Raw genomic sequence first — 14,063 nt, 5'->3', positions numbered from 1 at the left:
GGGGGTCTAGGCCTGAAATGTCAGCCTTCCTGCTCCTCTGATGCTGCTTGGCCTGCTGTGTTCATCCAGCTCTACACCTTGTTATCTCAGATTCTCCAGCATCTGCAGTTCCTACTATCTCTGATGCCAGACCTGCTGAGTTTCTCCAGCACTTTCTATTTTTGTTGTAGAAACATGGGAGCAGGAATAAGCCATTCACCCTATCAAGTCCACACCACTATTCAATACGATCATGTCAGGTCACTCGCTTCAACACCTTTTCCTACAATATGCTAATGTCTCTTTGCCTTAATGGCATGTAGGAATCTGTAAATTTCTAATTAAAACATACCCAATAATTGAGCCTACTCTTGGTTGAGAATTCTAATTCCACATTGGCTTCCCCTTATTTTGAAATTGTGTCCCATGGCTCTAGACTCCATAACAAGGTGAGACATAATATCTGTATATATTCTGTCAATCCATTTAAGTATTTTGCAGATCTCAATGGGATCATTTTTCATTCTCCAAAACGCTAGAGAATACAGGCCCAGTTTCCCCAGTTCCTCTTCATCAGACAATCCTATCATACCAGGAACAATTTTAGAGAATCTTTGTTTCATTTCCTGTATGGCAATAATATCATTCCTAAGGTAAGGGAACTAAAGCCGCACATAGTACTTCAGGTGCAGTCTAACCAAAGTTCTATACAATTGAAGCAAGACTTCACCAGTCCTGTACTCAAATCCTCTTATATGCCATTAGGCCTTCTTACTTCTCTGCTCCACCTGCATGTTAACCTTCAGTGACTCATTCAGAAGGACCCCCAACTCCCTTTGTAAATATATACTTTCTAAGCTCTTATTTATTCTGCACACCTGTTCCTCCTAACATAGCAGATAACCACAATTTTCCACATTATATTCCACCTGTCATGCTCTTGCTCACTCAGTAAGTTTATCCAAATTGTCTTGAAGCTGCTTTACATCTTCCTCACAACACACATTCCGACCTAACTTTGTGTCATCTGCAAACTTGGAAATATTACACTTGATTCCTGCATTCAAAGTATTGATGCATATTGTGTGATTACTTGTTGCCCAAAGAAAGATTCTTGTCGTACCCCACCAATCACAGCGTTCCAACACAGGTATGACTCATTTATTTTTACCTATTTTCTGCCTTACAGAAAATCCCTGATCCGTGCCAGTACATTACACCCTATCTCATGTGCCTTAATTTTGCTAACTAAACTCCTGTAGGGAAGCTGTATCAAAAGCCTTCTGATAATCCAAGTTTACTATACCCATCAACTCACCTTTGTTAATTCTGTTAGTAAAAATCCGAAAAAAGTTCAACAGGTTCATCAATTTCCCATTGACACCCGTGATGACTATACCTAATCAGATCATCATTGTTTAATTGTCGGTTGATCACATCCTCTATAACAGATTTTCACACTTTTACTCCAATGTGTAAAGCTAACGGATTGGGCTTCTCTGTTTCATCTCAAACACCCTGGCTTCTGATTGAACTACCTCACTCTTTAAACATTTTGTCATGTTTTATCATTTTGTAGTCACTCATCCATATAGATTATTTTGCAACAAGATTATGAAGTAGCACCTTTTCATACTTAATTCTAGATTGAAAAGTAGCCTATTTTCTAGTCAGTGCTAGACACACTGCTCTAGAAAATAATCCCTAACGCAGCATTAATGTTTGTTAGATTTACTCAGTCTCTGTGCAGATTGCAGACACTCATGATTACTGTATTATCCATGCCACATGTTTATCTAATCTCCCAAATAATACCATGTCCCATGCAACTAATACCATTTAAAGGCCTATGGGTAACTCTTACCAATGTTTGTTGCTCCTTGCTATTTCTTAGCTCCACGTAAACAGATTCACATTTTGTTCTTCTGATCTGAGATCCTCCCATATTAATGTACTCATGTACTTATTATCAGTGCAACACCATCTCTTTTACCTTTTGGCCTGTCCTTCCTAAATTTGAATATCCTTGAAAATTTTGTTCCTTAGTCACCCTGCAGCTATGTTTCTGTAATGGCAATTAAATCTTCCTCATTTACTTCTATTTGCAACTTTAAGCCATCTACCTTGTTGTGAAGGCTTTGTGTATTCTGGTAGAGTTCCTTTAACGTTGTCTTTTTAAAATTATTCTGCATTCTAAACTTAGTTGATGCTTGTCTTCATTTCATGTGCCTCCTACCTTCACTTGCCATTTCTCCATTCCCTGTTACTAGCTTTACATCCTTCCACTTTGAGCTCCCCTCAGGTCCACAAACCTCCGACAAGCTAGGTGACCACTGCCAACAGCAGTAGCAAATCTCTCTGTGAGGATATTAGTCTTGGTCCTGTTGAGGTGTCACCCAGATGGAAGACAATTTGTGTAGGTCCCAATGCTCCCACCTGGTTCCAATGCCTCAGAAATTTGATGCCTCATATTTTGTTTTATTCATTCGTGGGACATTGGCATCACAGGATGGCCAACATTTATTGCCCACCCCTTATTGCCTTTGGGAAGGTGCCCTCAAGAGCTGCCCTCTTGAACTGCTGCAGGCCACCTTCCCCTCCACAGCAAATCACCTGCCACACGTTAACTTGATCAATACTGTTATTCCTATGTGGGACTGGGAGTAATTCTGAGATGGCTGCTCTTGACTTTTTAATTTTCTCCCTCTGTCATTGATATCAATATGGATCAGAACAGGCAATTGTTCCACAGACACTTCGGAGTTCATAGTTTGACTGACAGCTTGAAGAAGCTGTTAAAGAATAAGGTCTCTTCGATGTAGGGTCTGAATAAAAGTAAGTGTCTAGGAGTGAGAGCTGTGGTAGATTGTTGGAAGTTTATTTTGTTTCTTCTCCACAGGACTCCTGAGGTCTTTCCTTTGTGGATACTGGGCAAGTGCGTTGGGAGTGGCATGGAAGCTATCAGGCACTATGGGGAGGAGGAAGATGGGCATGAGTTGGCACTGAGTTAACATGGAGATTATTAAGGGCCATGAACAGAGACATGTGATGGTGTGAGGTATGGAGGGCTGCACAAGTTCTGAAACAACTGGGATGCATTCCCAGAGAACTACAGGAGGCTATATAACCAGTCAACCTCAGTGTTTGCCTATCCCTGCTTGTGGCTGATCTAACTCCATCCAGCAACTGCAGCCACCCCACTCCCCCCCAGTGAAAAGTTCATGATCATTTTTACTGAGGCAGATTTGGAAAGTTCACAATTTGAACTACCTGCCTTAGTAGCCAAAATTCAGCCAAAGTTTAAGCCATTTTTCTCATTACCTTTAACTCTTCCTTAAAACTATCTTCTCAATCATTTTTCCTTATTTCTTCTACTTCTACTTGGTAGCAGTGCTGTTCAATGTAATTCCTCTTTTTTAATTCGCTCACAGAAGTTGGGTGTCTCTGGCTAAGCCAGCATTTAATGCCTATCTCTAATTGTTACTGTAGATATGGAGTCACGTGTAGGCCAGACCAGGTAAAGATGATAAATTTCCTTCTCTAAAGGACACTAGCAGATCAGGTGGGTTTTTCCTGACAATTGGCAACGGTTTCATGATCATCGTTAGACCCTTACTTCCAGACTCTGTTGAATTTGATCTCCACCATCTGCCATGATGGGATTTGAACCCAGGTTCCCAGAATATTAGATGAGTTTCCTGGATTGTGGGAGGCATTATTTATATACATTATTGCAATGCATCAATCCATGTATGCCGTTGTCCTCCATTGTTATTCAAGAAATTCCACTCTGGATTATGTGGGTCCTTCAAATGTGCTTAAAATTTCTGATATCTGCCAATACAAATTTAATTTAATTCATTTATATTGACTTATATCTTCCTGTGATAATACACAAATATATATGCTCACATTAAGGCAAAATACACTGGATGCTGGAAATCTGAAACAAATACAGAAGAACGGTGGAGAAACTCAGCAGATCTGGCAGCATCTGACCCGTTCTGAAGAAGAGTCATACCAGACTCAAAGGGTTAACTCTGTTTCTCTCACCAGAGATGCTGCCAGACTTGCTGAGCTTTTCCACCAATCTCTCTGTTACAAATTTCTACAATTCAAATATGCTCATTTTCAACAAGACTTAGAAGTCAAAATTCCACAGGCCATTTCCTCATCTCCTAACATAGTTACAATGAAAAGGAAACTGCAGAATTTATTATGCATTATGCATTTTAATGTATTATGCATTGACAACACATTTGTATTTGCATGTTTAATAACAGCTTTTAAGCTTATACAACTGGAACATATCACTCCTAATAACATATATGTGTCACAGCATACAGAGGTGAAACCAAATCTGCTGTGCTGGTTAAAGATTAAATTTGTTTCCCTATCCTGGGAAAATGTGAAATTGCCTATTTTGGAAGGAAGAATGAAAAAAAGGAAGCATATTATCTAATCGCACACCAAGTAAGACCACTGCTGATGTACTGAGCACAGTACTAATCACTTTATTTAAGTAAGATGTAAATGTATTGGACGCAGTTCAGAGAAGATTCTGTTGACTGACAATTTGCTGCTCGATCTATTTGGTGAACACATACTCCCAAACTCTGACTTCATTCAATCAAAATCACTATTTGCCAAAATGCAAGCGACTACCTTCTGTTCTAAAGTACTGCAAGCTATTCCCCAAAAATAAACAATACTTAAGTTCCCAAGTAAGATCTGTGCATCACGTCTGAGTTACACAGGTGAGGCACTAACAAATATCAACTATTGTTGTTGTGGTCTCTGTACTGCAAGCTCACAGTCTTTGGGGCTTCTAGCTTAGGGTTCTTCTCTCTTCTTGTGAGAGTTGTTCCTGGGTTGTCTCTCTAATGTTCTGTTCACCAGTATATGTATGTCGTATTTCTCAAAGAGCTGTGTGAGTTGGTACCTGCATTCCTGCATGTAGCAAGCCACCAACTCATATCGTTTCAGGAGATACAATCTCATTATTCCAGCTGACCAGATTATCTCCTGATGCTTATCTCACCAGACAAGGTCTCATTACCTTAGTTAACTATGTTGTCTTCTGCTGTTGAGCCTGTAGTTTGTTATGCCCATATTTGATTAGATCCACTCAGTTCCTCAGAATATACCAGCATGCAATTCAGTCTGGCTACAGTTTACTGGACTAATAACTTGAATGAGTGGGTTGCCTCATGAAGAAAAATTGCATAGGCTAGTCTTCTATTTGCTTGAGTTTAGAAGAGTAAAAGGCAGCTTGATTGAAACATATAAGATCCCAAGGAGACTTGACATGGTTAATGTGGAGATGATCTTTCCATCCTTGGGAGAATCGAATGCTGTTTAAAACAGCTTTGAGGCAATTTTTTTTCTCTTAGAGGATCATAGGTGTTTGAAATTCTCTTCCTGAAACGGTGGTGGAAGCAGAGTCCTTGAATATTTTTGAGGCAAAGCTGTATGGATCCTTGTTAGACAATAGGATGAAAGGCTTTCAGGGGTAGGCAGGAATGTGGGTTTGAGGTTACAATCAGGTTAGTCATGATCTTATTGAATGATGGAGCAGGTTTGAGGGGTTGAATGGCCTCCTCCTGCTCCTTATTCATATGTTTGCATACTTTACATTAAACAAAGTAATCTAAAAATCTTTATCCTGAAAGATAAACAGTAATGAATAATTAGAGGTATACAAACAATCATAAACAAAAATTTTATGCTGAACTATCACCACCTGATGAAAAGTCACCAGACCTGAAAGGTTAACTCTGCCTTCTTCCCACACATGCTGCCAGACCTGCTGAGTTTCTCCAGCATTTTCTACTTTTGTTTCAGATCTCCTACATCCACAGTTGTTTGGTTTATTTAAGTGCACACAGGACTTTGGTATATCTGGCGAGTGAGGAAATTATTGGCTGCCAAGCTAGAAGGACATCTGTTTGAGGAAAGATTCAATGTCATTGAAGTTTCTGGGCAGATGGTTTGGGGGTGCGAGTTTTCTGGTCGAAGCAACATGTGTTTGAAGTTCATGATGAGATCAATAGCTTGTGCATTTATGAGCTGTCTTTAGCCATGAAGGGTAGGTGGTACTTAATAGAAGGTTGTGTCAAATTACCTGTTGTTGTATAACGTAACAACTTAGGGTAAAAATCCTAAGCCAAGTATAACTTAGCTCTAAGCTTACATAATTTGTATGTATGTCACTCCCTCAAGTATATGAGCTCAAATAATGTATTCATATGGACAATTTAGTTCCTTCATTGTTTTAAGCAATGCAACTGAATCCTTCTAAGTCTGTGATAGTAAGAACTGCAGATGCTGGAGTCAGAGATAACACAGTGTGGAGCTGGAGGAACACAGCAGGCCAGGCAGCATCAGAGGAGCAGGAAAGCTGACGTTTCGGGTTGGGACCTTTCTTCAGGATAAAAAGAGGAAGGGTCCTGACCGAAACGTCAGCTTTTCCTGCTCCTTTGATGCTGCCTGCCCTGCTGTGTCCCTCCAGCTCCACACTCTGTTCCTTCTAAGTCCGTGATGCTTTATTGGAAAATAATCCTGTTTTCAAGACATTCATTGTAACTCAAGACCTTTCAGCTAAGTATAATTTAATTGCCTTCCTCTGAATATCTTCCAGGGTCTCGACACCATCTACCAGCTGAACATGAACGCAGTACTCTTGTTAGTGCATTAACCACAATTTGGTCAGTATGGTGCAGTGTTATCAGGTGTTACACTGTTAGGGGTGCCATATTTTGACTAAGACATTAAACCAAGACCTTATTTGTCCTCTCCAATGAACATGAGTAATTCCACTGACTATTTGAATAACATGACACATTTTCTCAGTGTCCTATCAATAGTTATTTCTTAACCAACATCAATAAACAGAACATCTGACCATTGCCTCATTGCTGTTTGAAGGATTTTATTATGTTGCCATTGTTCCTCCATTATTTAATAACTACAATCCAAATGTTTTCCATTGGCTGTAAAGTGCTTTGCGATATCTTAGAATCATGAAAAGCTGTTTGGAAATGTAACTATGTTCTTTCTTTCTATGTGCTGGCCAACAATAATATCCAGAATCCCTACAATTATCTCGACTACAAACTCTCAGTTCATAGAACTCTAGGTCTTGGCTGAGTGAACTGCCCATTATTTTGCCTTACAAAATGTAGGCAAAAGTAGCACACATACAACTCAATTTTGAACCTGGCAGAGAGGTTGGAAAGCCAACACAGTAGACTTCATAAGCACAGTTCCATTGGTGAGTGTTTTGTTGTGCATAGCTGTTACCTCTCACTCAAGGGAGTTGTTCTGAAGCCAAATTTCATACCCCGCCCTTGATTCCACACACTTAACAACTTGTCTGCGCACTCTGAGCAGTCTATCAGAGTTGAATTTGAGAATATAGCCTATTGGTAGTCAAAGGTACAGAGTACAGGTGTTTGCAGAAGTTTATTGTAAATTTCCTATGATGAAATGTGTTTGATAAATGTATCAGTACGTTCTTACAAGTTATAAAATGTGGCCAATTTGACTGATTAAAAGCTACTTCAAAACATGCAGTGTTAAATCATTGTTTACCAACTTTGCAATAAAATTTACTTTGAACTCTTTTTCCTAGAGTTGAAATGTCTAATTATAGGGGCATGCATTTAAGGTGATGGAGGAAAGTTCAAAGAAGATGTTAGAGGCAAGTTTTTACACAGAGAGTGGTAGGTATCTGGAATGCGCTGCAGGGGGTGATAGTAAAGGCAGATGTGATAGGGGCACTTAAGCGGCTTTTGGATAAGCATATGAATATGCAAGGAATGGAGAGCTATGGACCAAGGGCAGGCAGAAGAGATTAGTTTAATTTGGTGTCATGTTTGGCACAACATCATCAGCTGAAGGCCCATTCCTGTGCTGTATGTTTTATTTTCTACCTTTGTTAAGGATAGGAGGGAGAAGTGATTTGGTGTATTTTTACTGTTGCCATCTTCTGTCCTTATTACATGTGGTTTTTAATTCTTTTCATTTTCCTTTTTCCTTTTTCAAAAAACAAGAGGCAGTATGTTTGCTCATCTGTGTTTGTGAAGTCCGATTTAAGGTTGACCCATGACCCAATTTCTGTTGAGTTAAAACAACATTAGGTTTTCTCATGCATTCAAAACCCAGGGAAATGGTTCAGAACATACACTCACACACATCCACGGAACAGAAAGAAAAGGAGAGAAGTTACACATCACAAATTGCTTAAAATTGCTTATATTGGCTTTAGTTCACGTGAATTAGACAGTCTAATAATTCAATGTCCAGTGAGTGGCCCTTTCAGTTGAGTAGGAGTCAGTAGGAGTCAGATACTGTCAAATTGCTGGTGAAAATGCAACAGTTGTAAATGGGAAATTGGCTTAGTTCATGGGGAAAGGGCTCTTTCCAGGCAACAGACTTTTGAAAGAGATTGAAACTAGAATCAGGTGGTAGCTAAGTCTGGACCCAAATTGATGTGTTCTCATCTCCTGTTACAAGCAAAGTTATTACATAAGTCAAAGTTCTAAAATTAAACCTGTTTTAGAAGCTTCGGTTTAATAAAGCAAAGCACTGAAACACATTAAGTTGCAGATAATGCTAACAATCCGTGGTTACTTGCTACAAAACACAATGGATTTTAATGGCACACCTCAGATTATCTCATTCACTAAAATGTCTAGGATTTCAGGTTGAGACATTTTAGTGAATGAGATAATCTGAGGTGTGCCGTTAAAATCCATTGTGTTTTGTAGCAAGTAACCACGGATTGTTAGCATTATCTGCAACTTAATGTGTTTCAGTGCTTTGCTTTATTGGGAACTGGCTGGTGTGGACATCTCATCTGTTGTTCCATTGTATTGGCTTGCCTGTAATGTCTATATAATCCAAGGAATATGACAGTCCAGGAGGATGATATAAGTGTTTGTTCCATAGTTACTACTTATCTGAATTTTCCAGAAATTGTAGTCAGCTGGCACCATACAAATAGTGATACTCATATTGACAGTCCGGAAAAATGTTGATTTAAAAAACAAGATAACATAACTTAATAAAAAAACAGTTTAGGATTTCTCTCTCTTCCAGCTCTCCGGACATTAAAAAAAGCAATTGACTCATTTATAAAAGCTTCAAAGCAAAAGTCATGCTTTGTTCATAGCTTTTACACTTTTGTAAAAATACATGCTTTAAACAAAAACATAAATTGCTGGAAAAACTCAGCAGGTCTGGCAGCAACTGTGGAGAGAAATCAGTATTAACATTGCCAGTCTGCGTTCTAAGGAAGGGTCACTAGACCCAAAATGCTAACTCTGATTTCTCTCCACTGCCAGATGCTGCCAGACCTGGTGAGCTTTCAGCAATTTCTGTTTTTGTCTCTGATTTGTAGCATCCACAGCTTTTTCGGTTTGTGTTTTGAACAGCCCACACACAATTAAACCTCAGTAAATTAGATTTATTTTCATGTTACTGTGCTATAACTGTGTGATTGTGCAAAAATAAACTGATCATATTGTTAAAACAAAGTATACCCTTTATCTCTGAATACAAAATGTATCTCTTCTCTACCGATCTAGTATTTTATGATTATCTTCAAGTTAAGCCTTTTGTAAGGTTCAAAAATAGCTACTATTGTAATAATTAGAAGTAGTTTTCAGCAATCATATGCTTTGAGACACCTTTCAATATATGATGCTTATTCTTGTCTATTAGATTTCTGATGTAGGAATCAGTGACCATTTTAGAAACAGGACTAAATGAGATGCTTGCATGTGTTATCAGAACATATGTAACCAGAACTCTGGAGTATGTGTGCAGTTGTTGCTGTATGTTATCTAATCACTAAGGGTCATTTATCTTAACGGTTTTGTAGGTTCTGTCCAGTGTTTAAAAGAGGCTGAGGTAGACCCTGGGGAACATGATTCTGTAAGTAATACATTTTTAAAAATTTGTAAATGCATTTTGTGTCAAATACTTTTATATGCTAATTTTATTAGCGTTCTGCTGCACTGGTATTTTAAAGTACATTTTTTAAAAATGAAACTTAGAATTTATTAAATGCAATATCAGTTAAATAGACATTTCTAATTTGATTTTATTACATTCATTGAACGAATATGCATTTACACAAAATACTATCGTTGTTTTGCACTATTTTCAGCTTTTAGTATGTTAAATATTTAAAATTTTACCAGTAATGCTTAGATCTTCATACAAACTGTTGAGCTGGCAAGCAGGCAGAGTAAAGTCAATGATCATATCAGTTATTGCTATTCCATTGCAAAATATAAAACGATTCACACAAAATAATCTTTTACATGCTCATTATATTATTGATATCATGTTTTGAGAATAAGCTAATATTTTAAAAGAATTTATTTTATTTGTAATTCATTCTCTCATAGGTGTGTGAGCTGCCAACAGAATTTGTAGAAACTGTTAGACCAAGGCCCCAGGGGTCTTCACCAGTATATGACTATTCATTAGCAGAAGAATACAAGGGAAAGAGGGTACGTAAACAAGTATGAAGTGGAAATGACAACAAAACAGCTAACGTCAAGGGTGATCCACAATTCAGCCTTGGATGTAAAATTGTAGGTTGCCTGAAATAACGACCCTTGAGCATGAATGTGATTCTTTTGGGAATGGCAGATTACAAAATCCCAACATACCCAATCCCTACCCCAACAACGTGAATCCTGAAAGTACTCTGCACTGTGTTTGTCAATTTGAAAATGAAGTTCACTCCCTCATTTTTGTTCAAACTACAATTCCATTAAATTTGACCACTTGCTTTTACCCTTTTCTTATATGTACATATAGCTTAAACTAAGAAATGTAAGCAATAGCAGAAGAAGTCACAGTTCTAAATGTGCTGAAGTTACATTTTTGGATGCATGGGATTTCCACTTCAAAGTAATGATTTTTGCTATAGAGTTGGTTAGCTTGTGTTTGGAAATTTCCAGCATTGGCAGACCCATGCCATTTTAAAGGACGCCTGCTTGACTCAATTTGCTCTGGGAGGCAGGATTGGGATCATTTCTGGCCTGCTGATCCCTGAAGCAGATCTGACGCAGACACGGAGATAGGCGAGTGCTGAGACAGGCTGGTGAGAAGGCTTTACTCAGTTCTTTGGGACATTGTCTCAGGTATTTAGGAGTTGACACACCTTTCACTTTGTCACCTCTCAAACCATTAATCAACATCTATGGCCCCTTATGACCCCTATGCCACCTCAAAGCCAACTTGCTCTTTTAATATTTGAAGAGTAAAAGATTTAAAAATTTCGGATCATGACAGTTGGAAAAATTGCTGACTGTCCTTCAAAACATGAATGTCTATTCCATCAATCTGTCACTCACACCAAGCGTTAAGCCCTTGTGCAAATCCATATGGGATCTGGTTGGGGGTCAGCACTAAGTTCAAATGGTCCATTTGAGTTTGGATTTCCATCCTGTGAGACTCACACCTTCAGCCCTTATCCTGCTGGCTACAATTAGATCTGTTGAATCTTATGTATCTGGGTCCCGCCCACCATTTTTTTTGGGGTCTATGGAGTACTGGGGGAACAACACCTTATGCAAGTTTGACTTTGTTTTTCAAGATAATCAAACAGGCAGAATTAAAAGCCAAAAAACTAAAAGCTTTCTGAAAAGAGAGCTTAATTGTTCTAAGGAGGAGGACCTGGATATTTAATTGCATCAAATCACTACATTTATTGCACATTTACCAACTTTGCAGTAATGGTACAAGTAGGTTGTTACAACTAAACGTCTAAATACACTACTGTGGAATGGAATATAGGAATAGGAGGAGGCCACTCAACCCCTTGAATCAGTAAAGATCATGGTTGATACTAACACAACGTCAGAGTCCTGGGCTACGCCCATATCCCTTGATACAATTAGTAACTACATGTTTATCTTCTCTGTCTTCAACTTACTTAATGGCTGAACCTGCAGGGGAAACATCCTTTCAGTCCCACAATTGCTCCTCAAAGAACAGTCCCACCAAACCAAGAATCAGTCTGGTGAACCTCCACTTCAGGTGGATTTTGTCACATGAATATGAATGCTTTTAATTCTAAGCAAGAGGCATAGAAGTTTGAAATAATACATGACAGATCTCTGAGGGTACTTCTTGTGAAGCAATGAGCTGTCACACAGCAGTTTCTTGAAAGTGGTCGCATGACAGACTTTTTTTGCATTAATTGACAGTAACTCCAATATACTGCAACAGCAACAGAAGTTGTGGAAATACTCAGCAGTGGAGGCAGCAGTTGTGGAGACAGACAGAGTTCACATTGTTGGCCAATGAGATGCAGTAGGTTTTTAAGAAAGTATTTAGGCAGGGACAGGAAGAGGGAGGAATGAGCAAAAAGGAAGCTCTGTGATAGGATGAAAGTGGTTGTATGGTAAACTGGAATGTGGTGCAAGGCCAAAGAGGAATGTAATGGGACAAGTTAAAAAGCAAAAGGTGAGTCTTAGATGTGTAACTAGTAATACCAGCATTGTTACCAACAGTTGCTGTCCTATGAAATGGAAGTGGTTATTATGATTTAAAATTGATGAACTCATTGTTGAGCCTGGAAAAGTTTAAAACGCCACTGCTGCCTTTCATGTTTAGGAACAAAGGTAAACACTGGAAAATAAATATGTATGGTTTAAAATTTGACAAAAACAAATAATTGCAGATACTGGAAATCAGAAATAAAATCAGAAAGTGCTGGAGAAACGCAGTTGCTGTGTTAGCATCTGTAGAGAACTCTTCAACACCAAAATGTCTTCTTCAGAAAAAGGGACTGGACATTGATTGAGGACTAGATAATGGAAAGGGGATGCCTGTTGAGAGCCAGACCCTTGCCCTTGAACTATGCTCCCACACCCTACTCCCCAACCCTGGAAATGCCATCCACTCCCACTTTGCTATGTCCTTTGTCTCTCCACAATCCTGTGACTACACAGAGTGTTCTCCCTGGACTGCCCTGTGATGCTGCAGGGCACAAGGGCTGTTGTAAATTAGAATGTAAGTATGATAACGATGATGATGATGTAACTGATAATGCTACTGTGAATTCAGAACAGTACAGAGGGCAAGTCAGAGAGAAGAATGAAATGGAGCAGAAATGAAACACCGTACTATTGAGCAGTATTCAATGGCTCAGTGTCAAAGTGCAAATAAATAGTTTACAGTACGGAAGGGAGTGAGAGGGCTTACTTCTCTTATAAGGCAATTTAGGGACGATAGGAAGTCAGAACAGCAGCAATCTAATAAGCCAATGCAGCCTGTAGGAACATAAGTGCAAACACTAAGCACCCTGAAAACCAAGGGAATACAGAATCCAGGAAGGGACAAACAGCCAAGGGCATGGTAACTGCAATGTGCTTTCAAACTTGCTGGCAGCTGTATTTTCTTAAAACAAGAGCTCCTGGGCTTGATCAGCTGCCAGCTCTGAGAAGGCAAAACTTCCACCCCCTTGGTGTTGATTCCAGAGGAAGGCACTCTGTTGGCCTTACATTGCTTGATTGGCCTGTGGGCCTTTCCATTGGCATCTTGGGTGGCTTTCCAGATCTTCAGCCAACAGGCGAGAATTCAGCTGTGAGTCTGTACACAACAGGAACAGCTGCCTCCTTTGTATCCAGGTGTTAAATCTCACACCTCACTTGTAATAAACTTTGATTTGAGTTTCCATTTCCATAACAAGTAGTTCACATGGGTTTGTCTCATGGTGTATTTAGTATTTAGTATGAGGTTACATCACTCTATCCAAGTTATTCCAGAATATCTTGGCTTAAAGAGGACAGTTTAAAACATAACCAACTGTCTTATAACAATCAGAGATAGGAGAAACTGCCGATGCTGGAGAATCTGAGATAACAAGGTGTAGAGCTGGATGAACACAGCAGGCCAAGCAGCATTAGAGGAGCAGGAAAGCTGACGTTTTGGGTCTGGACCCTTCTTCAGAAGTCATAGATCTTCATAGATAAGTCATCTCTGTCTTATAACAGTCAGCTTCTTGGACTTAGATCAGACTACGCCATTGCATGGGTGGTCCTGTTTTCACTGTCTAA

General features: G+C 39.1%; 1 protein-coding gene across 2 annotated transcripts in view; it reads left to right on the top strand.

Moving 5' to 3' along the window:
- The window catches only part of LOC109915354 (protein AHNAK2-like), an 82,844-nt gene that overhangs the window by 27,111 nt on the left and 41,670 nt on the right, over positions 1-14,063 (top strand). For both annotated transcript variants that reach the window (XM_048600340.1, XM_048600339.1), the window contains exons 2-3: positions 9,866-9,918; positions 10,398-10,502. The gene's annotated coding sequence lies outside the window, so the exon portion shown is untranslated. The remainder of the gene's footprint in view (positions 1-9,865; positions 9,919-10,397; positions 10,503-14,063) is intronic.

Source organism: Rhincodon typus, chromosome 8 (assembly GCF_021869965.1).
Source record: "Rhincodon typus isolate 14 chromosome 8, sRhiTyp1.1, whole genome shotgun sequence".
In the NCBI taxonomy this organism is placed as follows: Eukaryota; Metazoa; Chordata; class Chondrichthyes; order Orectolobiformes; family Rhincodontidae; genus Rhincodon; species Rhincodon typus.
This window is presented reverse-complemented; position numbering and strand designations above follow the sequence as displayed.